The sequence below is a fragment of the Canis lupus genome, chromosome 33 (genome assembly GCF_003254725.2).
Source record: "Canis lupus dingo isolate Sandy chromosome 33, ASM325472v2, whole genome shotgun sequence".
NCBI classification, from domain to species: domain Eukaryota; kingdom Metazoa; phylum Chordata; class Mammalia; order Carnivora; family Canidae; genus Canis; species Canis lupus.
This window is the reverse complement of record NC_064275.1, coordinates 17723539-17751070: the sequence shown is the minus strand read 5'-3', so window position 1 is coordinate 17751070 and position 27532 is coordinate 17723539. Positions and strand designations below refer to the sequence as shown.

The 27532-nt window shown below is 38.6% G+C and overlaps 1 protein-coding gene across 9 annotated transcripts in view; it reads right to left on the bottom strand.

Moving 5' to 3' along the window:
- The window catches only part of BOC (BOC cell adhesion associated, oncogene regulated), a 121493-nt gene that overhangs the window by 75044 nt on the left and 18917 nt on the right, over nucleotides 1–27532 (bottom strand). The gene's annotated exons all lie outside the window — the stretch shown is intronic.

Here is a 27532-nt window from a genome sequence, read left to right as displayed (position 1 = left end):
CTGGAAGATATTTAAAAGGACAACATGACCAGATACCTTTATTCAATATTTTGTACTTTTTTTCTTATGCATTTGGTAATTTAAGCAGGGGCCAGTTTTATTGTTGATTTATCTGTACTTTTGTATTTTACAAAATTGTGTTTATTGTATATAGAAGTTGTTATCCTACTTTTTAAATTTAACGTTCTGATATAATTAAATCTTCTCCAAAATTTGCCTTTAACAGCTGTGTACTATTCCATCAAAGAGAGACATTGTTATTTATTCAACCATTATCCTATTGTCATATATTTAGATTGTTTCCATTTTAATTATGATAATGCATCAGAGTTAACTAAACATGTTGTCATAAATCTTTATTTACAATTCTGATTATTTCCTAAGGGTGAATTCCTATGAGTAGGAGCTTTGGATCAACAGATATAACATTTTAAAGGCTTTTGGCTGGTATTGCAAAATTGTCCTCTAGTGGCTCCAATGTACATTTTCATCTCTCAGATCTCAACAACAATGAGATCATCAAGCACAAGGCCCCAAGTGGAGACTTGATTGAATTATCCAGTTTGGATGACTGCACTAACCAGATAAAGAAAACAACTGCCAAATATTCACTACACTGGAGACAACGCTCAAGTGGGAAAAGCTGAACAACAATTGCTTGCTATGTGAGCTCAGTTATATTCATGATCTTATGTAACCTTTCCAATAACCCCTTGAGAAATAAGGTAACATTTACTGAGCATCTACTCTCACAGCCTCTGTACTCAGTTCTACGTGTACACTCAGTCTTGAATCCCCGCAACAACCCTTCATTGTAGGTTTGATCAACTCCAGTTCCAGTATACAGATATGAAAAATTAAGTAACTTGCCTAAGTTCCCCCAACAACTAAGTGGTGGTACCAACGCCTAAACCTGAGGTTTTTCCAGTGTAACATTTCCTATAACTATTTCAGGAGGTATATAGGCTACTTATGGGGTAAGAAAAGCATATTCAGAAGATACTTAGGGATCCCTGGGTGGCGCAGCGGTTTGGCGCCTGCCTTTGGCCCAGGGCGTGATCCTGGAGACCCGGGATCGAATCCCACATCAGGCTCCCGGTGCATGGAGCCTGCTTCTCTCTCTGCCTCTCTCTCTCGCTCTCTCTCTGTGACTATCATAAATGAATAAAAAATTTTTTTAAAAAAAAAGAAGATACTTAAATTTTGTCAAGTCATTAAAGATCTTTTCTGGGCTTCTGAATGGCTGATTTTTTTAAAGGCATCCAAGTTAATTCAAGGAACTAAGGTATTTTATACACTGTAATTGATAGAAAAGTCTAAGGACTGTATACCTTAAGAGAATGGAGCGCTGATGTAGGAGTTAAGATTAAAGACTAGATACTAAAATTCATAGTATCAACAGTAGTTAGCAAATTGGCTTTTGTATACATTCCTATTCTCAAAGCTAATGTTTGGATAAAGATTTTTATCTTGATCAGAGGTGCTAGAAATAAAATATTGTATCCAGCTTGCTGGTTTCAAATTCTAGCTATTGAATGTATAAAGCTTTTAGTAATGAAGGGAATATGCTCATTTTCAAAATAAATACAAAAATTAATTTGTTACTAGGAAAATTAGCTCTCATTTGCTTGTTAGTGGGCCATTTACTAGTTACCTGAGTTGGCCTACCTTTCAATGCTGAGTATCACAAGGGCTGTCGGAGAAGTGTGCACAGTTGCTCCAAAATATTTGATGACTGAATGATGAATGAAAGTATAAGATTGACCTCTGCAACAATTAGTAAACAATGCAAGACAGCATGTAATTAAACCCTAAATTGCATGGTTTGGGCAGGATTACAGGTGAGCCTGGTACAATGCCATCTACTCCCCATACAAGTTGAGCTGGCTGGGATTGACTTCCCTAGTCCAGTGCTGCCAACTTGGGCATTCCTATGCGCCGGGTGTTCTGCTGACTTTAAGGGATCAGTCTTCTGAGCCCCCTGAGGCTGCCTAATGGATATGGGTACTCTAAGGGGGTGGATGACATTAAATAAAAGGGGAAATTGTGCAGCAAAGCAAATCTGGGTTTGGATACAGTCTTTAAACAAGCCAGCAAGCTTAGACATTCTGAATCCCAGTTCCTTCATCTGTGAAAACTGGAAATATATCTGAAGTATCTCTCTCATTATACGATTGTTACTGGGTTATCTGATACAATCATACCAGTTGTTTATGGCTAGCACCTGTTTTGAGAGGTCAGGCAATGCCCATTGCACTTTTAAAAACATAACCTTTGGTAGGCACATTATAAATGGCAGTTATAGTAGTAAGAGTCTGAGTCAGAGGTGAATCAAGGACAGAGAAATGGAAAACAGGACAATGCAAGGCCATTTTTGTGACCCGTGCTGCATGCTTGATTTTGCACACTCCTTAAGTCCCAGACAAATAGAATTTGTTGACACTGAGTTCTAAGAGACTCCATTTTTCCCAAGATATCAGATTCTCTGAAGCAAGCACAGGCCCCATTTAGTCCCACGTGAAACCTCTACCTTCTACAACTCTCTCTGTTTGCTCTCCTCCCCACCCCCACCCTCTCACGTGTTAGGCTGAGAAACTTGGATCCTCCAGCTGTTAGATATTGTGCAGCTGACGGCAGCCCAGGGCAGCAGGCAAGAGACTCCAGATGAAAGCCAAAACTCAAAGAAAACTGGACTTCAGAGCTTTGATACCAAACAGCCTCTGTTAAATTTGTTCAGTCGGCCATTAACAGGGAAGGAGTTTCTCACACGTCCTGTAAGGGGGTTTGGTGATGGGGTGCTTCTATGGAGGGGAATAATCAAGGTTCCAGAGCCCAGGCAGGACAGAATCAAAAGCCAAACTGCTGTTGCAAGTTTAGAGAGGTAATGTGCTACCTGGTTGTGCTCTCACTGTATTCTTTTCTTTCCCTCTTATGAGGTACCGGGGATTCACTGGGACTTTGGGCCATAGTGACAGAAAACCAACTATGTCCCAGCCTATGTCACCCGTCCCATTTCTTTAGAACAGCCCTTACAGTGGAAGCCCAAGAAAGGAAAAGGAGTTGAGAGGAAGACAGAGATACTGGGGCTCCCTACTACCTGTCCCACTCAGATTCAGATACCAGTTTCATCTTCTTTGCCTTCTATTGGTTCATCAACTAGGAAATGAAATCATCTGAGGTTCGATGGGCCCAATTTGACAAGTGCCTTACCTATGAACCTCTGCCTGGAATAAAGAAGGACAAAAATTAATCATAGTCCACCCTACTGACTTCCTCGTTTCTTTAAAAGAAACAAAACACCAAACCAAACCAAAAAAACTCATAAACCTTGTCTTTATTATTCAGGACAGATATAGACAGGATGTCACATTACTCACTGCCTTAAAGTTCTTTAGTGGTTCCCAGCTCCTTTGACATAGGGGACAAGTGCTCCCTGCTGTGAACCAGCCCACCTCTCCAGCCCGGCTCCCCAGTGGCTCACCGACCTGCACCTTATGCTCTACATCTCTTTTCTCTCCCTCAAGAGGTCATACTTTCTCGTGCTTCCCAACCTGACCAATTTCTGTCCCTCTGACTCAAACTCTTATTTATTCTTTAAGACTTCCCGCTAGCATCACCTCCTCTAGGAACACTCGCTGAATTCTCCCTCCCCAACTCCAGTTGTCTGCCCATTGCACTGGAGTTGAACCCTCTCCCGTCCTTTATCACAGCATCCATAATGGGCAGTATAGTTGTGATTGTGAGTCCATCTGACTTCCCTCAGCTGGAATACCCCCAAGTGGAAAGGCAATTCATTTCAACTTTGTACCCTCAGTGCTTAGCATGACACTTAGCACATATTGGGTATCCAAAGTATAAATATATCAGATGGATGAATGAATGAAGAGTTAATGAATCAAGTATCTCTGTCACAGCAGTTGAAGCCTAGTCAATCTATGTCGTCTGGAAAGCTGAAAGGATACTAATAACCAATACTGCACCTGGGGTAGAATTATAGTTTGAATACCAAAACCAGATCCTTGCCTAAAGCAACTATTGACTGATTTGTCTTAGAAACAAAGTCGGATGGCCACCATATGGTATTCTGCATTTGGATGCTAATGGTGTATCTGAAAGGACAGCATATGACTGACTTTCAGCTGTATTTTGTTTTAATTTTTATTTTGAGATAATTATAGATTCCCATGAGTTGTAGGAAATAATACAGAGTTCCTGTATACCCTTCACCTAGTTTTCCCCTAAATATAGCACAGTATCTAGCCTAATTATAGTAGTGTATCTTAATCAAAGATGTCTTAATATCTTAATCGAGTTTGACACAATCATCAACCTTATTCAGATTTTGCCAGTTTTACTTGCACACTGATTTGTGGGTAGTTGTGTTTTGAAATGATTTGTACGTTATTGTGTCTGTGTGGCTAAGCCCCTGAATGTCTGGCCACAACCATTAAGAGTCAGGATTGTGCCCAGTTGGCCCCATAAAGAAAGGGCTTGAGTTTCTCCCAGAAAGCTTACAGCAACAGGATTCATTCCTCATCCAGTCTCTGCTTTACACCCTCCCTCTCCTGAGATTCGACTGTAGAATGTCTTATTCCTCCTATGACAGGACAAGAAAAGACACAGTCTTCCTGGATGATGAGTTGGAATAATTCCATTCACCCTTCTCTGCCATCAGCCAACACAACAGAGTAGGCTACATATTTTGCAGAGTCTAAGTACAAAATAAAAATGCAGGGTCCCAGTCAGAAATGGGGAAGTCAGCCCTTTTCCTCCCCAGCTGCTTGAAGCTCGGCCGCCATCATGAATGACACAGTAACTATCTGGACCAGGAAGTTCATGACTGACTACTTCAGCAGAAACAGATCGTCATTGATGTTCTTCATCCTGGGAAGGCAATAGTACCTAAGACAGAATTTGGGGGAAAACTAGACAAAATGTACAAGACCACACCAGATGTCATATTTGTATTTGGATTCAGAATCCATTTTGGTGGTGGCAAGACAACTGCCTTTGGCATGATTTACGATTCCTTGGATTATGCAAATAAAAATGAACCCAAACATAGACTTGCAAGACATGGCCTGTATGAGAAGAAAAGACATCAAGGAAACAGCGCAAGGAATGCAAGAATAGAATGAAGAAAGTCAAGGAGACTGAAAAAGCCAATGTTGGTGCTTGCAAAAAGTGAGTTGGAGATTGAACAACAGAAAGAGTAAAGATTCTGCAGTAGCTTTATTTTCAGTGATTGTGCAGATTTTTCATGAGAGGATTAATAAACTAAGAACGTTAAAAACCAAAACAGAAACAAAACACACACACACACACACACACACACACACACACACACACACACACACACAAAAGGAATGGGGAAGTCAATCTCCCTTTCTTATACCCATAGCAGATGGCCAACCCCTAACGGGCTGTAAAGTGCATACCAAGATACCCTAGGAGATGAGCTATAGGCCCCTGCCCAGATGTCTCCTGAGAGCACTGTGAAACTGCCAGGCTTGGGGGGAGGGGGGTAGGAAGCCACTGCCTCATCCTTCCCTGAGATGCAATGGGTTACATGCCCTACACCAACCCTCCCCACTTACGCCTAGGCCCCTATCAGAGGCAGAGGGTGACTGAAGCCATGGAGCAAGTATCGGGTGGGGAAAGCCAGGGCACTAGGAGTCAAGGGAGTAGACAGCTGAGCCCCTATCCCGGGTAGGCAGTGGGAGGCAGGATGACATGTGAGCTGAGACTCCAGAACTCCAGTGCATGTTCTACTGCCCAGTTGAACTTCCCTTACAAAATACAAATTCAAAGAGAAAAATGTCAAGATAGTAGCCCCAGAGATTAAAACCAAGTGTGGGACCTGAGGGCAAGTCTCTGTGTAACACACACCCATGAAGTTGCCTGAATATACCAAACTCAGAATTCATTAATTGCATTTGTTACTCTGTAATTGCCTTAGTCCAGACCCTTATCATTTTTTTATGTGGAAGATTGCAAAAACCTCTTTATTAATTGTCTTGCCTCCCATCTGCCTCCATCACTGGTCTGTTTTTCATATTACCAATGGAGACGTCTTTAGAAAAGTCAAGTTTGATGATGCCATAGCTTTCCCTCCACCTGCACCTCACCACTTTTAGGATGAAATCAAACTCGTAAGCAAAGTGCATTAAACCTTTCACTCCAGTCCTGAGCAAGTATCTCCTCAATGTGGTCTGTCTCCTACCATTCCCCACCCCTGACCTTGTTCCCCTGACCTTGTTCCCTCCCTTACTTTACTCAACTTCTTCAGAATGTTCCAGGATCATGTCTCTAGGCCCTTGCTGGAGCACCTTCACTGCCTATTGCACCAAATTCCTATTTGTCCTGCAAAACTTAGCTCAATTGTTAGCTCCTCTGGTCTTCTTTGCCCAGCGCAATAAAATAGGTGATTATCCAAGGGCTCATATATCACTTGGTGTTTACCCTTATTATAGTACCTACTGCATTGTTTGGTAATTAACCATTTTATGCTGTCATGTTTCTCAACCATAGGAGATGTCATTTACACTGTGGTGTATTTTCAATTTTCCTCAACTGATGTGATCCCCTTGAAACCCCTAGTTACCACTGTATTCCTAATACCTTGCACAACTTCTGGAATAAGATAGGCAGTAGATAGATGTTTTCTAAAGAGAGGAAAAACTGTAGATGCCACTGTATAGTATTTCTTACTCTCCCAGCTCTGGCCCCACAAATTCTCCCCACTTTCTTAGCTGTTTGATGTCTTAGGAGCTAATATGGTTTGACAGCACAATCTGATCGTGCAGGCACAGGCGGTTTAGGTGACAGAAAATAACGATTTGACCAAATTTGAAGCAGTGGCTGTGTACAGACAGTTTTGGTCCCTCAGATTGGGGCCTTTGATATTAAACACAGAAATGCTGATAGTTATCTCCGTCAAGAATGACCAATTCATAAAGTTACCATGCAGCATTCTGAAAAATAAACAGAAATGTTTAAATATACAAAGCAAGAAAAAATGTTTTATGGACGCAGAAAAACAACTTACAAGTGCATAACATGGGGGCGCCTGGGCGGCTCTGTCGTTTAAGTACCTGTCTTCAGCTCAAGTCATGATCCATGAGTCCAGGGATAGAGCCTGAGTCAGGCTCCCTGCTCAGTGGGGAGTCTGCTTCTCCCTCTCCCTCTGCCCCTAGCCCCACTCATGCTCACTCTCACTCTCTCAAATAAATAAAATCTTTTTAAAAAAAATACATAACATGCAGTTGTTAAAACTTATAAAACTATACTCCACAAAAAAGAATTTTACTGTATACAAATTTTTTTACAAATCAGTTATGGTGAGGGAGGCTCTACAATGTAATACAAATTGTAACAACTGAACCTAAATATAACAAACTAATACAATGATAATGTAGAAGAACTAACCCAAGTTTCTCTGGAAAACAGTATTTGACTACATATTATAAGGCCAAAAGAAAAACAAATACACAAAAAAGGTATTTTAGTAAATTTCTTTTCTTTTTTTAAAGAAAGATTTTATTTATTTGAAAGAGAGAGGGACAAGAGAGAGCATAACCATGGAGCAGGGAGAAGGAGAAGCAGGCTCCCCTGCTGAGCAGGGAGCCAGAAATGGGGCTCGATTCCAGGACCTTGGGATCATGACCCGAGCCAAAGGCAAAAGCTTAACGGACTGAGCCACCCAGATGCCCCAGTAAATTTATTTCTCAAAGGGATATGGATTAGCAAATCTGAAACTACTTTGTGTATATAGTAAGGGTGAACAAATAAGCACATTGTGGAAATGTAGAATGTATGCAGAAATAAATACATTGTAGAAATGTAAAATTTCATTGTAGAAATGAAAGCCAGGCTTTTCAAAGTCAGAGGAAGAAGTTACAAATAAGGAAAAGGGAAATATTAGAATGAAGGCTGTGTGTTAAATAAGAGTCAGAGGTAGCAGTATGAACTCATGGTTTTAAAAATATATATACAGAGAAAAGTACACAGAAATAAACATAGATGTGTATAGGCACCAAGTACACTCCTTGTATTCACACATACATTTCCTAGCTCTATCTGCTGAGAGGGCCCAAAAGCAATGACATTCCAGCAATAGTGTGCATACCCAGCACTCAAATTGTGATTTCTATATACCATTCTTCAGTAAAAGGAATTAGAAATTCTTCAAAAAGTATTTGATTCTAGGGCTAGGACATTTGGAAAAATACAAGATCAGCCAGGAATATCTTCTGTTGTCAACAAAGGAAGGAAGTACTCAATAAAGGGCTGGAGTATACAGAAAGGGCAGAGAAGCCAACCTGCAGCTAAAGCTGGCTACAATTTCAGCAATAAAGTAACTAGCAGTTTTATTGGATTATAACCAATAGACCAAAATAAGTATACCTGAATCCATACTGATATAAGTAACTGAATGAATGAATGAATAAAATAGAATAAAAGCAGAAACTCCTCATTATAGAATAATTCCAAATAATAAATGAGAAGGAGTTAGGAAAACAGAAAATCTTTATTAGAACATCACATTAATATTCTTTAGGGTGCTACAATCAGTGGGCAAAAGGTATTTTCATAGTCTCAAAATATCACCCCAAGATATTAATCACAAAACTTTTAACTGCCTTTACTTTGAACAAAGAGAGTAGATACCACCTCAACAAAGTGATTCATGTTGACATCACTAATAATAAGATATATTAATACTATGTCCCCCTAGTATGATACATTGAGAAAAACATATCACTTCTGTGCTATTCTTGCCCCAAAATGGAAAGCATCAGACAAACTGAAATTGAGAGACAATCTACAAAATAACGAATACTCTTCAAAAGTGTCAAGATCAAGAAAAAAGGAAATGTTACAGACTGAGAGCCAATGAGACATGACAACTGAATGTAAGATGGGACACCAAATTAAGTTCTATAACAGAAAAATATAGTAGTGGAAAAACTGAGGAAATCTAAGTAAGTTCATAGTTAAATTATTTTGAGAGTCAATAAAGATATTACAGGTGAAAATACTTCTCAAAGGGTAAAACACTTTACAAATATTAATTTTAATTTCACTGTCCCAACACAATGAAACATATGGCATTTTTTAAATATAAAAAAACCCCACAAGGCACAAATTTTTAGAAACAGGTAATTTTTGTAAAGTGGTCACTTTTTTTAAAAAACCTAAAACATATTTTTTTCAGCACTTAGCTATGTAATCAGATGTGAGATGTAACAATTCTTTTCTATAGCTTCTTTAGCAGTGAGCCCAGTCTGGTTGCCAGGACCATAAAAACAGAAGGCTGTTGATCATTAGTCTGTGTAAAACAGAGCACTTGGGCATCTCACATGGAACTCGCTTTTTAACTTGTTTCAAGAGGTGGCGCACAGAACTGAAAAGGGTATTGTATGCCTGAATGAGTGCACCAAAACACCAGGCCAGACTGGGGTGTGGGCACCCACTTATGTGTGCAACTGCCTTTTTACCTAATTAATCCTCTCCTTGCAAGCCTGAACGGGGCCTGTGAACTTCACATTCCACTGGTAACTGGAACTCTGGGTCCTACAAAACCTGGAGGCTTTAATGGAACATTATTTGTTCAGGGCCCTTGAAGCAATGATATCTAATGGAGCAGAAGCAAAGAGAAAATGCCCTGAGCTTTAGTAAGAACAGTTGATTTCCATCACAGACCTGGCCCTGTCACTCCCCTGCTTAGAAACCCTGGAGGGCTCCCTTCCTGGATGGAGTCCAAACTCTTCTGAACCAACCCTGGTCTCATCTTTCCACACACTCTTGCCACTCCCACCTTCTCCCCACCCCTCCCAAATCTCTAGGCTTGTGCTTCTCAAAATGTGGCTTACAGACTACCTGTAAGAAATAAGCTGATGGTATTTGTTTAAAATACAGATATCCTTGTCGGACCTCAGGGCCACTAAATCAGAAATTTCTGAGTGTAGAGACCTCAGGACTCAGTATGTTAAAACTAACTCCTCCAGCAATTCTTATAAACACAGAGTTTGGAGATACTGGTCTAGCCATATATAAACTGCCTGTTCCTTGAATTCAGCATACACTTTATTTCTCAGTCCCTGTGCTTTGCTCTTCTTTTCCTCTCCATAAACTTACTAAAGCTTCCTTTATTGAGTACTTTTGGTACGGTAAACACAGCCTGTACATTAAAGCTTCAAGGCCTAACTCATGTTTATGGATTATCTGATGCCTTTCCTGATCCCTTTCAAGCAATCAACAGAATTAACTGAGTATCTACTAAGCATCAGGTTCAACGTGCAAAAAAGGAAATAGATATGAACTAGATTCAGTCTCTGTCCTCAAGATGCTCAGTCAGAGTAACGGAGATCTTGTGTCTCTGTGTCCCAGAACCGCAGCACTGGAAGAGATTGAAGTGGCAGCTAGTCCAGATGGGGAGGCTCTTTATGGCATTAAGATGCACAGGCACCATAATAACTGTAGTTCATTGTGTGCCAAGCCAGCAGTGCTTTTCTTTCTAAAATGTCTATTACAAAAGGAATGCTAACGTGCTTTTCTAAGACGTTTGATTTGGCTACAAGTTTTACAGAAGTAATACTGAGGTTCTGATGTATTCCATTTCCTTCTCTACGTCTTAGAGAAAGCTTATGGCAGAACCAAGTATACAAGAACTCCAAGTGTGTGTTAGCATGGGGTGCACACAAAATAGGTCCTCACTAAATGTGCACCGAGTGAATGAATGAATCAGTGAGTGATCAATCTGCTTTATAATCTTCTAAAAATAATAAACCACCTCTGACAGCACTAGCCTGCAGCATGAGTCTCTGCTCTAATACTGAATATCCCTCACATTCTGGAACTTTGAGTTTACCCTCCCTTTTTTTCAGTCCTTTGTTCTCTTTTCAGATCTTTAGCTTTAATTTGTCAAAACTGTATTTCCCTCTATTTTTGTGAATTAATTTTTTTCTTCCTAGGTCTGTCACTTGGTACTTTCAAAGTTTCTTCTCCTCTCACTTTATTTCCCCCCCCCCTTCTCCCCACCTCCCTCCCTGTGTCCCACATCCTGAGTGTGAAGGCAGGCAGGATTAATCTAGCCAGGAACATGATGTCTGAAAGCCATGACAGATGCACTAAAGTGTTTAGCGGTGATAAAAGGCAGCTCTGATGGGCTCTGTCAGGAATCCCTCAGGAACACGGAGGGAAATATTTGCTAACCCCTCTCCTGGCTCCAGGCCACCAGGCCTCACAACAGGATCATACCTAGAAAAGTCGAGGGAGAAAAGTGGTAAAACAAGAAAGTCTCCTTCCCCTCTTGGCACCCCACTCAAGAGACTTTTAACTAGAACCCAAATTCTCCTTTCTTCATCTTAAAGGCCCTGGCTTAAAACTGTGAGTGGCCACAAACTTTGATTTAAACCTTGGGTAGCTGAAAGAATACTGTAAGGCATTGGGACAGAAAACCATATAACCTACTTCTGGCTTGCAAAAAGAAAAGATGAGTGATAGTGAACAAGATCCCTTTAGTGCTGTGTTTAATCCAACATCCATGCTGTGTGTGTGTGTGTGTGTGTGTGTACACAAAACACACAAGCATGCCTGTGCATTTAACTTCTATTTCCCCTCCAAGTACATTCAAGTAATAATTTCTGAACTCTTATTATATGCCAGTCACTCTGGTTGGTTATAGAGAAACAGGGCAAATAAGGCAGGTCTTTGCCCTCAGGAAGCTCAAAATGCCTTTGGTAACAGATGCTCTAAAAGAGGCTTAGCCAGTGTTCTGGGAGAGTCCAGAATTTGGGGAGTTGGGAGAAAGGCATGGGGACAGAATAAAAAATAAATGAAATCTTCCAGAAAGTGGTAGCATCTTAGGTAGTAACCTAGGGAGGTTAGCTTTGGTAAATCAAGGAAAAAGAAGAAAAAGACTTCCAGCTATAGAGATGGGAAGTAGGAACATTCTAGGAGGAAAAAGCAATCTGATAAGTGGCATATCAGCAATCTGATAAGTGCTCAGGGAACAGATTAATAGGAAATTTCAATGCTAGCAAAATTTTAGGTTTTGTTTTGCAGTCAATAGAGACCACTAAAGAGCCTTTCCTTTTGAGCAGGAAAGTGACATAATTTATGTTTTATAGAAAATCAAGTTAGAATGACTCGTTAAGTAGTTACTGTAACACCCTAAGTGTGATACAGCAAGAGTCAGAACTGGATAATAGAAATGGGAATTAAAAGAATAGGAAAATATGATATTAGTTTCTAACTAAATTGTGGCTTTAGAGAGTAATGATATTAAGACAGAAAACTTTGGTTCAGGATGGTTGACTGGTCATGTACATTTATGTCTTTACTCCTAAGAATATATTAAATGATACTGAAAAAATAATAAAGTTATTAATACTCTTTAACCAAGATGGAAAGTGGGGGCATTTGGGCACAACAGATTTCAAATATTTATGGAAGACTAAAAGCAGATAAAAGAGTAGTGACCGGTGAAGCAGTGTGGAAGAAGCAGACCTGAGAATATACACAGAGAAAAGTTGGTCTGTCTATAGAGCCCTGGAGAAACTCAAGAGCTGAAGAGGCCAAAGCCTAAGTATAGGGAGAAAAAGCAAGAGTCTAGAGACATGACAGTCAACTTTCAACATATCCCCACTAACTGTGTACAAAAGTGCCAGGCAGTCAGGCACCAACAAATGGAAGGAGGGATAAATCTACTCTAAAGAAACAGAACAAACTATTTGGGAAAAGCTAAGGGAACTATTATGGAAGTTGACACCTCTGGCATTTAGGGAATCTCAAAACATAATGGCCTGTTTACTCTCTCCTCACCACTGGTGTGAACAGCCTCTTTTGATCTGTTCTACCTGCATACACAGAGCTCACAACCTGTCTGCCTGCTGCCTTATATGTAAGTGAGGAAATAAACATCTTAAAATATGAATAAGAAACATGGAGATAAACTAAAAGGAAAAGAGTAGAAGTAGGAAAAAATACAGAGAATGAAAACAGAACTGTAACAAGAAGGTACAAGTTTTGCTTTATTAATGCCATGGTTCTCAAATCATTCTAAGAATACAATAATTTGTAATAGCTTAAGTCAGATAAGAGTAGGATAGTATTTAGAAACACTTAAAACTATGGATACCTGAAATATCAATAATAATAATAATAATAAATTTATCTTCTGGGTTAGAAAGTAAAATACAGAGGAAATCTCATAGAAAGTAAAATTTAAAAGACAAACATATATAAGAGATGAGAAAAAAGACAAAACATCACTCCAGTTGTTCTAATATCTGATTAATAGAAAGATAAAATTAAGAAACAGGAAAAAGAAAAATTATAAAAGAAAAAATTTCACAGAACAGTAGGACATAAGTCCTCATATTTAAAAGTCCCATTAAGGGATGCCTCGGGGGCTCAGTCAGTTAAGTGTCTGCCTTTAGCTCAGGTCATGATCCTAGGGTCCCAGGACAGAGCCCTGCATTAGGTTCTCTATTCAGTGAAGAGTCCGCCCTCTCCCTCTCCTCCTGCCAGCTGCTCTCCCTGCCTGTGCGTTCTGTCAAATAAATAAAATCTTAAAAAAAAAAAAGTTTTAAAAGTCCCATTAAGTACCAAGCATAGTGAGTGAAAAAGATGCTTGCCTAGACATCTATTTGTGAACTTTTAGAACATCAAGGTGAAACAGAAGTTCCAAAAGCTTCCAAGGAATAGAAATTGAATACTTAGGGATGCCTGGGTAGCTCAGGAGTTGAGCATCTATCTGCCTTCAGCTCAGGGTGTGATCCTGGGTCCAGGGATAGAGTCCTACATCAGGCTCCCTATGAGGAGTCTGCTTCTCTCTCTGCCTATGTCTCTGCCTCTCTCTGTGTCTCTCATGAATAAATAAATAAAATCTTTTAAAAAAATTGAATATTTATAAAAAACTAGAATCATACATGGGATAGAAAACGTATTCAAAGAAATAACAGCTGAATGCTTCCTTAATATAGGGAAGGAAAGACACGTCTAGTTTAGGAAGCAGAGTCCCAAACAAGGTGAACCCAAAGAGGCCTACACCATGACACATAACAATTAAAATGTCAAACATTAAAGATAAAGAGAGAATTTTAAAAGCAGCAAAAGATGAGCAAAAAGTTACATATAAGAGAAACAGCATAAGGTTATCAGCTGACTTTTCAGCAGAAACTGCAGGCCATAAGAGAGTGACATGCTATATTCAAAGTATAGAAAGGTAAAAACTTACAATCAAGACTACTCTACCTTAATAAAATCTTAAGAAAAAAAAAAAAAGGAATACTCTACCTGGCAAGATTATCATTCCAAATAGAGAAATAAAGGACTTCCCAGAATAACAACAACAAAAAATTAAAGGAGTTTACCACCACTAAACTGACCTTAGAAGAAATGTTAAAGCAACTTCTTTAAATGAAAAAGAAAAGGCCATAATCACACATAAGAAAATCATGAATAAAACATTGTAAAATATGACCATATATATATATACATATACACACACACACACATATATACACACACACACATATATAAAAATTGAGATGAAGAGTAAAAGTGGAAATTCCTTTAGAATGTGCTTAAATTTAAGTGACCACCAACTTAATATAGACTACTATATACTTAAGATGTTATATAAAAACCTCGTGGTAACCACAAACCCAAAACCTATAATAGTTACACAAAAATAAAGAGAAAGGCAAATACAACACCACAGAAAGTCATTACAGAGAGAGCAAGAGAAGAAGAGAGGAAAAGAGAATTAACTACAAGAACATCCAGAAAACAAAGTGGCAATAAGTACACACCTATCAATAATTATTTTAAATATAGTCTAAATGTGCCAACCAGGAGACATAGGGTGATGGAATGGATGAAAAAACAAGACCCATTTATATGCTGCCTACAAAAGCCTCACTTCAGACCTAAAGACATATAGACTGAAAGAGATGGAAAAAGAAGAGCTGGAAAAAGATATCCCATGTAAATGGAAGTGAATAAAAAAGAGCTGGGGAGGCAATACTTATATCAGACAAAATAGACAGGATACAACAATTATGAATCTCTATGTGCCCAACACTGGAACAGCAAAATGCATAAAGGAAACATTAACAGACATAAAGGAAGAAACTGACAGTAATATAATAATAGTAGGGAACTTCAATACCTCACTTACATCAATGGAGAGATCATTGAGGCAGAAAACCATTAAGGAAAAAGGTTTTTTTTTTAAGATTTTATTTATTCATGAGAGACACACAGAGAGAGAAAGACAGAGACACAGGCAGAAACAGGCAGAGGGAGAAGCAGGCTCCATGCAGGGAGCCCGATGTGGGACTCGATCCTGGGATTCTAAGATCATACTCTGCCTGGTGAAAGGTAGGCGCTAAACCGCTGAGCCACCCAGGGACCCCAGAAACAGTATTTTTGAATGACACATTGGACCAGATGGACTTAACAGATATATACAAAACATTCCATTCAAAAACAACAGTATACACATTCTTTTCAAGTGCACATGTAACATACTCCAGGACAGATCACATGTTAGGCCACAAAACAAATCTCAATAAATTTAAGAAGACTAAAATCATATCATGCATATTTTATGACTACAACAATTTGAAACTAAAAATCAATCACAAGAAAAAGACTGGAAAAAAGAAACGTGGAGGCTAGCCAACATGTTATTGTACAATCAATAAGTAAGCAGAGAAATCATAGAAGAAACTTAAACAAACATGGAGACAAATGAAAATGAAAACACAATGGTCTAAAATCTTTGGGGTACAGTGAGAGGAGAGAGAAATATACAGCAACACAGGCATACCTCATAAAACAAGAAAACCTTGAATAAATAATTTAACCTTACATCTAAAGGATCTAGAAAAATAAAAACAAACAAAGCCCAAGATGAGTAGAAGGTAGGAAATACCATAGATCAGAGCAGAAATAAGTGACATGGATACACACACCAAATAAATAAATAAATAAATAAATAAATAAATAAATAAATAAAACCAGGAGGTGGTTCTTTGAACTGATAAACAAAACTGATAAACCTTTATCCAACTCATTAAGAAAAAAAGAGAAAGGAGACAGACAAATAAAATCAGAAATGAAAGAAAAGTTACTACTGCCACATCAGAAATACAAAGGATTTTAAGAAAATACTATGAAAAATAACATACTAACAAACTGGACAACCTAAGAAAATAGATAAATTCCTAGGTACACAATCTTCCAAAACTGAATCCAGAAGAAACAGAAAAGCCTAACAGACCAAGTACTAGTAATGAAATTGAATCAGTAAAAAAAAAAATTACTGTCCAGCACCAGATGGATTCATGAGTGAATACTACCAAATGTTAAAGAGTTAATAGCTATTCTCAAACTATTCCAAAAAATAGAAAAGGAAGGAAAACCTCCAAGTACATTCTACGAGGTCAGCATTATCCTAATACCAAAACCAGACAAAACACTACAGAACTACAGGGCAATAAAACTATAGGCCAATATTCCTGATGGAAACAAATGCAAAAATCCTCAACTAAAAATCAGCAACCCACATTCAACAATATGTTGAAAGATCATTCATGATTAAGTGAAATTTATTCCAGGGATGCAAGGATGGTTCAATACTTGCAAATCAACTAATGTTATACACCACATTAACAAAACAAAGTATAAAAATCATATGATCATCTCAATAGATGCAGAAAATGCATCTGACAAAATTCAATATCTATTCATGATAAAAAACACCTCAACAAAGTGGATTTACTTATTTTTTTTAATTTTTTTTAATTTATTTATGATAGTCACACAGAGAGAGAGAGAGGCAGAGACATAGGCAGAGGGAGAAGCAGGCTCCATGCACTGGGAGACTGACGTGGGATTCGATCCTGGGTCTCCAGGATCGCGCCCTGGGCCAAAGGCAGGCGCTAAACCACTGCGCCACCCAGGGATCCCAACAAAGTGGATTTAGAGGGAACATATACCAAAATAATAAAACCTGCATATGAAAAAGCAATAGCTAATGTCATACTCAATGGTGAAAAACTGAGAGCTTTTCCTCTAAGGTCAGGAACAAGATAGGGATGTTCACTCAGTATTTTTATTCAATAAGGCACTAGAAGTCTTAACCCCAGCCACCAGCCAAGGAAAAGAAATAAAAGGATGAAGTTAAACTGTCTCTCTCAGCAGAAGACACAATACTATATCTAGAAAACCCTAAAGACTCCATCAAAAAACTATTAGAAGTAATAAATGAATTCAGTTAAGTTGCAGGATTCAAACTTAATACCCAGAAATAGGCTGCTTCTCTATAAACTAAAAACAAAGTAGCAGAAAGAGAAATTAAGAACATAATATTATTTACAAATTGTATAAGAAATAATAAAATACCAAGGAAGAGACTTAACTAGGGATATGAAAGACCTATGTTCTGAAAACTAGAAAACACTAATGAAAAAAAACTGAAGATGATACAAATAAATGGAAAGATATCCCATGCTGACAGAAGAATTTATATTGTTAAAACGTCTCTACTCCTCAAAGCAGTCTACATATTTAATGCAATTCATATCAAAATACCAACAGCATTTTTTCACAGAACTAGAAAAAATACTACTACAATTTGTATGGAATCACAAAAGACTCTGAATAGCCAAGGGAATCTTGAGAGAGAAGAACAAAGCTGGAAGAATCACAATTTCAGATTTCAGAATATTCAACAAAACTGTAGTCCTCAAAACAGTAGGATACTGGTACAAAAAATAGACATATAGATCAAATGAACAGAAGAGAGGCCCCAGAAATAAACCCTCACTTACATGGTCAAGTATTCCATGACAAAGGAGGCAAGAACACAGAATGAGGATAAAACAGTCTCTTCAACAAATAGTGCTAAGAAAACTGGACAGCTACATGCAGAAGAATGAAATTGACCACACCATACACAAAAATGAACTCAAAATGAACCAGAGACCTAAATGTGATACCTGAAACCATAACACTCTTAGAAGAAAAATTGGAGGCAATTTCTTTGACATTGGCTTTTTTTTTTCTAGATATGTTTCCTAAAGCAAGAAAAACAAAAGCAAAAATAAACTATTGGGACTAGTCCAAAATAAAAAGCTTTTGCACAGTGAAGGAAACCATCAACAAAACAGAGAGGCCATCTACTGAATAGGAGAAGTTATCTGCAAATTATACATCTGATAATGTGTTAATATCCAAAATATATAAGGAACTTATACAACTCAACACCAAAAAACCCAAATATGATTAAAATAGCCAGAGGACCTGAATAGATATTTTTCCAAAGACATATAAATGGCCAATAGACATGTGAAAAGATGCTCAACATCACTCATCATCAGGGAAGTGCAAATCAAAACCACAATTAGGTGTCATCATACACTTGTCAGAATGGCTAGAATCATAAAGACAAGAAATAACAAGTGTTGGTGAGGAGACGGAGACAAAGGAACCCTCATGCACTGTTGGTAGGAATGCAAATGGGTGCAGTCACTGTGAAAAACAGTATGGAGGTTCCTCAAAAAAATTCAGAATAGAACAACCATTTGATCCAGTAATTCCACTACTGGGTATTAACCCAAAGAAAACAAAAACACTAATTTGAAAAGATATACATACACACCCCCATGTTTATTGTAGCATTATTTATAACAGCTTATAGAAGCAACCCAAGTGCCCATCCATAGATGAATAAAGAGATGGTATATTTACACAATGGAATATTACTCAGACATTAAAAAGAGTAAGATCTTGCCATTTCCAACAACATGGATAGAGCTAGAGAATATTATGCTAAGTGAAATAAGTCAAAGACAAATACCATATGACTTCACTTACATGTGGAATCTAAAAAACAAAACAGACAAATCATAAACCAACAAAAAGCAGAGTCAGAGTCAGACCCATAAATACAGGGAACAAAAAGATGGCTGCCAGAGGAGGTGAGGGGATGGGCAAAGTTGGTGAAGGGGATTGGGAGAAACAGGCTTCCAGTTATGGAGTGACTAAGTCACGGAGATGAAAGGTCCAGCATAAGGAATATAGCCAGCAGTGTCATAATAGTGTTGTATGGTGACAGATCATAGCTATACTTTTGGTGAGAGTAACATATAAAATTGTTGAATCATGTTGTACATCTGAAACTAATGTAACATTGTGTGTCAATGATACAAAAAAATGAGCATCCGATTAGAATCAGCATCAGATCTCTTTTTTTTTTTAGCATCAGATCTCTTAACAGAAATCATCCAAATACAATATACAGCAATGCCTTCAGATTATGAGAAAGATTGTTTTTAACTTGTTCTACACCTTACCAGACTATCAATTAAGTATGAAGGCTGAATAGAGACATTTTCTGATCCAAAAAACCAAAAAATTTAACTCCTGTATACTTTTTCATACAATGTTATTTGAGGAGAGAGAAAGGAATATATGGTACTCAGAAAACAATGGATCCAAACTACATCAGTGAAGTCCCAGTACGACAGCTATGTAGTAGATTTAAAAAGCAGCCAGCCTAAATTAGAGCAGGAGGACATATCTAGAAGAAATACCTTCCAAGAAAAAAAAAAGTGGGTGGTATCAGAAGTAATGCTAAAATGAAGAGGTTTTGCTAAATGCAACTTTAACAGAGGCAAATAAAAAAGAGGGAAATCCCCCAACAAAGGCATTTAGAAACTCCAGAGAAAAATCAAACAACTAAAAAAGTAAGGCAATTTAATCATTGTGAGGCACTTAGGACTACAGTTAATAATTATTACATAGCCATAATACTGTTAATATAGCTTATTGATTTAAAATCTTTAGGGTCAGTCCTCATATAAAGGATAGAAGACAATGTTGGCTGAAGATAGAATATAAACATTACCAACTTTGACAATGTAAAAGTAAAAGGACAGAGGACAGGAGCTGGGAGATGGAGAAAGGTAAGGGTGCCAATATCCTATTTTCAAAGCAGGGAGTCAAAAACCAGTTTGCAGGTGACAGAACTACTGACAGGTATTATTTACAATGGAAATAAGCAGAAGTGGCACATCCTAGTTATTGGCCTGTCATCCAGGAGAGAAGGTTGGGGGAGCTCCTTATGGGGTGTGCATTCCAGGGAACAGATCTCTGCAGCATCTTCCAGCACAGGGAAATGCTATCTCTAAGAAGTGATCTACCTCTGCAAACTCTGAAGGCCTAGGGGAGTAGAGGCTATAGAATCAAATCTTCAGGGACATCAGTCTTGATGATCCCATATTATGTTTCAGGGTCCTAATATTTTCCTGATTTTAGCGTAGCAGACCTGTCTTTGCTGAGCACTCTAACATTGCTGGAGCTCTGCAACTTTAACTATGAGATTTGGTTTTTGTTCATCCTACTCTTAGCTGTACCTTTGTAAGCTACCAAAGAGGCCTTATGGCTCTCACATTGTCCTTTTTCTGCTTACTAATGACCCCATTTCTCATTAGCCCTCTGCAGGCAGTCAACACATCTTTGCAGTAACTGGAGACCCACTGTCTTTGTAGACACTTTGAAACCCCAAGGTTTTTCAAATACTTGACCCATCCCACCTGCCATGGCATCTCTCTACATGGAGATATTTTTACCTTTTGTGAAATCTTCAGTGCCTGAACCACCACTGTGTGATCATCCATGCCACACACATCCCTTATGATGGTGTCCTCTTGCCCACTGGTCATTGAAGGAGTAAGCCTCAGAATGCTATTTACTGCACCTCTTCTTGCATCACTTCTAGTACCCCTATGTTAGTTTAGGTCCTCTGAGGAACAATGCCAAGATAGGATAAAAAGTGCAAGACATTTATTAGGGAACATCTGTGAAGGAAAACGTGGAGGGAGACAGAGGAGGCTGACAGATAAGGCACAGGTCTGGGAAGGAAAAAAGGTTGGGCAAAAAAAATCTTAGATGATGTGCAGTCTAAAGAAGTTTCAGCAAAGCTGATGGCCAGTTTTTGGATGAAAGCTGCCTTTCTGAGGAATGCCACTTCTCCCACGAATGGGCCTGGCTTCATATCCCTGGTATGCTTACATTGCAGCCTCTGTATATGGATATGGATTTCACAGCATGGCAGCTGGGACCCTTAGTCAATAACTCAGACATCTGAAACATGTTTTCATGAAATTCACAGATGGTTCTTCTTGTGGATTTTTTTTTTTACCACGTGTACATTTTACTTTAAAAAAGAAGATAAAGCTGATACAAGCATATTGTCGTAGCAATGGGAATAACTAACAAGAAAATATTCAGTAGTTCTTTCCGTGGAGCAAGGCTACATTTCAGAAGGGTGGGAGAAGAGACTGGTACTTTTTATCAGTGTCTCTTTAGTACTATTTGTTTTTTCACCCACATACCTTCTTTACTTTCATTTTCTTTATTATTAAGAAACTGAAAGAACAGAAAGAGAAGTCAGGAAAAAAGAACTGGGGAGATAAGTTTTCTTCTGAAAATAAATTAATATTATTTATTAAACACCTTATTATCACTAATCCTTGGGACATTTCCAACAGGTAGAAAATATTATCCCCATTTTACAGATAATGACACCAAGATTGAGGATCAAGTTTTAGGTCAAGGATTTTGCTAAAGACCACATAGCTAATAAGTGGCATCAGGATTTGAACCCAGGTCTAGATTCATGCTCTTTCTACAATAGGGACAAGGCGGTTGATGGATGGAGGCCATGTGGGGGTGAGCCATAGTCTGATCATTGGCTCATAAGGCCAGCCTAAACAATGCCTTGGCCCAACAGGGTTCTCAGGGATCAGAGGGGCCAGTGTTAGTCATTGTTTAATTATACTATACATATTTAGCCTTTTAAATCTTTTCTGAGAAATCATTTCATTCTAACCCCTTAATCATCCTTGATTATCATCCTATAATAAAACAGTGGGGAGGAAGATGCCTGTGGCTCAGAGTCTGGGCCTCTCTAGAGCAGGACTGGAAGCTGGATGAAGTCAGCAGCCTGTTTTCTTCAGAGGTGGACAGAGCACACACATACTATCTGCTCCGTGCAGACACCCTGAGCAGGGACCAGCCCAGAAGGCAGCCAGCGACTCCCTCTGTTTATCCTACAGTCTGAAAGAGAGAGACTCTTTGCAGACAAGTGTAATCTTTCTTGATAAACATATTAGTTTTCTGTCTCAGCTCAGTGGAGACTCAGATCCGTAGGTCTGTGATACAAACTCTAATAATATTTTCTTTTTCTATGGTGACTTCTCCTGGATTGGTTTAGACAGTAGAGGAGAAAGTCAGAGGGGGCCAGTGTCCAAAAAACAGCAGTCTTTGGCCTCAGGATAAGTGAGATCACAATGTGATATTCTACTGCCATCAATGGGCAGGTGACTGCCAAGAAAGCCAGCCTTATGTCTGAAGAAGTTTTGCAAAGGGAGAGTGAGGGACAGAGGAGCAGAGTCTGGAGTCAGTAAGTGTCCTGGGTGAGTTGACAGGTGTTTGACTGATACCACCTCATTTAGCACAACTAACTGCTGCTGACCCCAGCACCTCTGAGCCAGGGGTTGATAGTAATAGTAACCACTTTGCAGGACTAAATGATAAAAGGCAAATTAAGTATTTAGCCAGTACCCGGCAAGCACTCACTGTATGTTAACGGTTTCTGTTAAGAAACCTTCTAGTGTACTATTTTATTCTCAGAGGCTGAACTTATGTTGATGGGACTTTTGAAATAGATGAGTTCTGAATTTGTATGCAATTAGATCTACTAATTTTTTCCTTTCTGCTTTCTTTCTTGACTTTTTTGCTTTTTCTCTTATGATATAAATATACACTATATTTTCTTAGAGTTTTTTTTAGTTTCCCTTTATTGTTTATGTTTGCCTCTTTAATCCACATGGAATGCATTTCAGAATATGGTATGAGGTAAGGAGGTAATTTTTTTTCCAAATAAACAATTTTCCCAAAGCCATGTATTGAGATACCACTTTTATCTTATACTGATTTATTTACACATATATTTCAGTTTACTTTTTTAAAAGATTTTATTTATTTGAGAGTGCAAGAGAGCACAAGTGGTGGGGAGGAAGGGCAAAGACAGAGGGAGAAACAGGCTCCCAACTGAGCATGGAGCCCTACCTGGGGCTCAAACCCAGGATCCTGGGATTATGACCTGAACCAAAGGCAGATGTTTAACCAACTGAGCCACTCATGCACCTTGAGTTTATACACTTTGAAGCAACTTCTATTCTAACATTCCTTAGTAATTTAAAGTTAATAACAGAAGATTTCTATTTAATAGTTAACCTTTTAAAATCCTGCTCAAATTATCAATGCCTCTGGAATGGACTCCATATACTGCTGATGAAAGAGTAGTATAGGTCAACTTTCTGGAGAGAAATTTGGTTTTGAAATGTTTATCTACCAAATAGTTATTACACTCCTGGCAACCTTTCCTAGGGAAAAGTAAAAAAGTTCAGGCAAATATTTATGTATATATGTATATTTATGTATTTACGTATAAAGCTGCCTATGTTGCCATTATTTGTAAAAGCAAAAAGCTGGAAACATTGTTTTTTGAAGAGTATAATTATGCATATTATATTATTTATAGAATGGAATTAAATCATTAAAACTGTATTTTTGAAAAAACACAGAAAATGCATTTTTATATTAAGTAAAAATACAGTAAACAAAATTTTACATATAATGTTAACTCATTATGTTTTGGAAAACAAACTTTAATCACACTGGTCTTTAACTTCCTTGAACAAACTCTTTTCAACCTCAGGAACTTGGCACATTCTGGTTTCTCTCCTGGAAAGTATTTCCACCTGTTCTTTCTAAAGCTGGCTCTTTTTTATATTTTAGATCTTTGCTTAAATGTATCATTTCAGAGAATCTTTCTCTAACTAGCATATCAAAAGGAGATCCAGATGCCCTCCCTAAGTCTCCATGTTTAAGTATCTAATTATACTTTCCACGAGTGAGTTGTCTTTTCATTTAGAAAGTTTACACCCTAACATCTCAGACTATATTTTTCTATTTTGTCTGCAAAGTGCCCATTCATGTGATCTGAACACAATGAATATGCACTGTATATTGCCCAGTCCACTCTTCTATTTCCTAAAGATTTAAATTTGTATCCTTAAAATAATCCACACACAAAAGAATGAAACTGGACCCTTATTTTACACCACTTACACAAATTAACTTGAAATGGATCAAAGATGTAAATGTAATACCCGAGACCATAAAACTCCTAGAACAGAGAGAAAAAGCTCCTTGACATTGGTTTTGGCAATCATTTTTTGGATATGACACCAAAAGCACAAGTACCCAAAACAAAAATAAACAAGTGGGACTACATCAAACTGAAGAGCTTCTTTCTACACAGGACAGAAAACTATCAACAAAATGAAAAGGCAACCTAACAGAGTAGGAGAAAATATTTCTAAATTGTATATAAGGGGTTAATATTCAAAGCATATAAGGAAGCCATACAATTCCATAGCTAAAATACCCAAAAAACCAAAAACCACACAAAAAGTCTGATTTTTAAAATGGGCAAAGAATCTGAAAAATTTTCCAAAGGAGATATACAAATAGCCAATAGGTACATGGAAAGATCCTCAACATCACTAATTATCAAATCATGCAAATCAAAGCCACAGTGAGATATCACCCCACACCTGTCAGAATGGCTATTATCAAAAAGACAAGAGATAACAAGCATCGGTGAAAAGATGGAGAAAAGGGAACCCTCGAGCACTGTTGGTGGAAATATAAATTGGTGCAGTCACTCAGAAAAACAGTACGGAAGTTCCTTTAAAAATTAAAAATAGAACTACTGAATAATCCTACTTCTGGGTATATATCTGAAGGAAATGGAAAAAGAAGAAAAGAAAAGAAAAGAAAAAAGAAAAGAAAAGAAAAAGAAAAAAAGAAAAGAAAAGAAGAAAAGAAAAGAAAAGAAAAAGAAAAAGAAAGGAAAAGAAAAAAGAAAAGAAAAGAAAAGAAAAGAAAAGAAAAGAAAAGAAAAGAAAAGAAAAGAAAAGAGAAAAGAAAAGGAGGGTGCCTGGGTGGCTCAGTTGGTTGATCAAGTGACTGCCTTGGGCTCAGGTCATGATCTCAGGGTTCTGGGATCTAGCTCCACTGCAGGCTTCCCTGCTGAACAGGGAGTCTGCTTCTCCCTCTGCCCCTCCCCCCTGTTCATGCTTGCTCACGCTCAAATAAATACTTTTAAAAAATAAAGGTGGGATCCCTGGGTGGCGCAGCAGTTTGGCGCCTGCCTTTGGCCCAGGGCGCGATCCTGGAGACCCAGGATCGAATCCCACATCGGGCTCCCGGTGCATGGAGCCTGCTTCTCCCTCTGCCTATGTCTCTGCCTCTCTCTCTCTCTCTGTGTGACTATCATAAATAAATAAAAAAAAATTTAAAAATAAAATAAAAAATGAAGGGTATGAAATCATTCTCTTTAAAAGATATCTACACGCCTGTGTTCACAGCAGCATTATTCACAATAGCTAAGACACAGAAACACCCTGTATCTGTCTAGAGATGAATGGGGCAAATGTGATAAACGCACATACACACTGGAATATTATTTAACCATAAAAAGGAAATCCTGCCATTTAAGACAATGAGGATGATGAATCTTAAAGGCATTATTATGCTGAAATAAGTCAGAGAGAGAAAGACAAATCAGGTATAATTTCATTTACATGGGAATATAAAGAAACTGAACTCATAGGAACTGAGAGTGGATTGGTTGCCTAGGCATAGGGGTGAGGGTAATGAAGGAGTAATAATGTGTGAAGATGGTCAAAGGGTCCAAACTGCAAGTCAGAAGATGAGTAAGTCCTGGGGATCTAACATACAGCATGGTGACTACCGTTAACAGTGCTGTATAGTATACCTGAAAGCTTCTAAGACAGTAAATCTTGAAAGTTCTCACAGAACACACAAGCACACCCAAAAATGTCACTATGTGAGGTGATGAATCTCTTAACTAACCTTATTTTGGTAATCCTTTCACAATATATACATGTATCAAACTACTACACTGTACATTTTAAACTTACACAATGTTATATGTCAATTATATCTCAATAAAACTGGGGGGGAATAGCATCTCATTGTGTAGTCATCGCTGCAGGGTGAACTGTGCACAGAAATAAGTTGCTGGTGATCAAACTTAAGGCAGATGTAAACATAAAACAGTGAGATATTTCTAGAGGGTATGTGTCAATAGCCAGGGCCCCCTCTACCACCTGTATTCCCTTAAATTCATGTCAGAAAGAGGATGAGTGTCTGGAGAGAGTGAAGTCAAGCTGCGAATCAGAGCCATATGCCACTTCTCTTCTAGGTAGATGGGCCCTGAGGTAATTGGACCCAGGTGCCTTGGAGAGGGGGGGGGGGCCCAGAGCTTTCAGGGTGTAATCAAGCCTACTTAACTAATGATTATAAACAGCCCGTGTCCTTCGCTTGTCAGAGTTCTCTGGGCCTCTAATCTGACAAGACTCTGCAGTCCCTCCAGTCAAACCAATTCCTCCTATCCCCCTGCTGTTCCCACACCCCAGTTCCCATTGCTTTTGTCCTTCTGCTGCTGAAGGGGTACTGCTTCAATTCCTCTTTCCAGCCCCAGAGTGAATCTGGTGAATCTCTAGCCCATGACACCCAGTATCAAGGATTCCCAAAGTGCAGCTCCAACTAGGCAAAGACGCAGAATCCAGGCCCTCTGCACAGGTGGGGTTTCCCCACAGTGGTCCTGGGTCCAACACAAAATCATGGCGATTACTCACCTGGCAAACTTCACAGTGACTGCCAAGCCCCCAGCACAATTCCTGGCCTACCATAGTTCATAAAAATCACACCAAAGACTTATCACAACCAATGCTTGACGTTCACAAGTACTTGCAGTTTTTACAATTGTGGCCAACCTTTAGAATCTATGAAATGTGAATTTCATTTTCTGGAGGCCCAAGTTTGAATTTGTGTGGCTAATCCATGGGGTCTAATAATTGAGCTAAGGCAACTGCTCAGCATCCAGATTTCAAAGCAACTTTGTGTATTTTCTTATATCACATGGGCAGTAATATGAACTCTCCATAACATTTTCAGTAATAGCCTCATTTGTGGGGGAAATTGTGCTTTAGACATCTACGAAAGTAGAGATCTAGGAGGAGATCCTTTTGATTTTACAACTCCAATTATGCTCCTTATTTTCTAACTCTTCCCCTAGGTTCTAAGATAAACCAAGATAAATTCCATGTCCTTAGACAAGGTTAACTTGGTGTCTTCGGGCTGTCAAAAGTCCGTAAAGAAGCTTGGAAGAGTGTCCATTTCACAGATCTTAGCCACAGAGGTGGGCAAGCCTGTGACATGCCTTCAAACTGTGTCCACAGGGTCACCATCCCTACCCCAAAGCAAAGGAAGCTCCTGTTGCAGCCTGCTCAGGGGTTGGCTATAGTCAACCTGGGGTTGGCCTCTAAGGACCCTGCCCTCCTCACGTGGG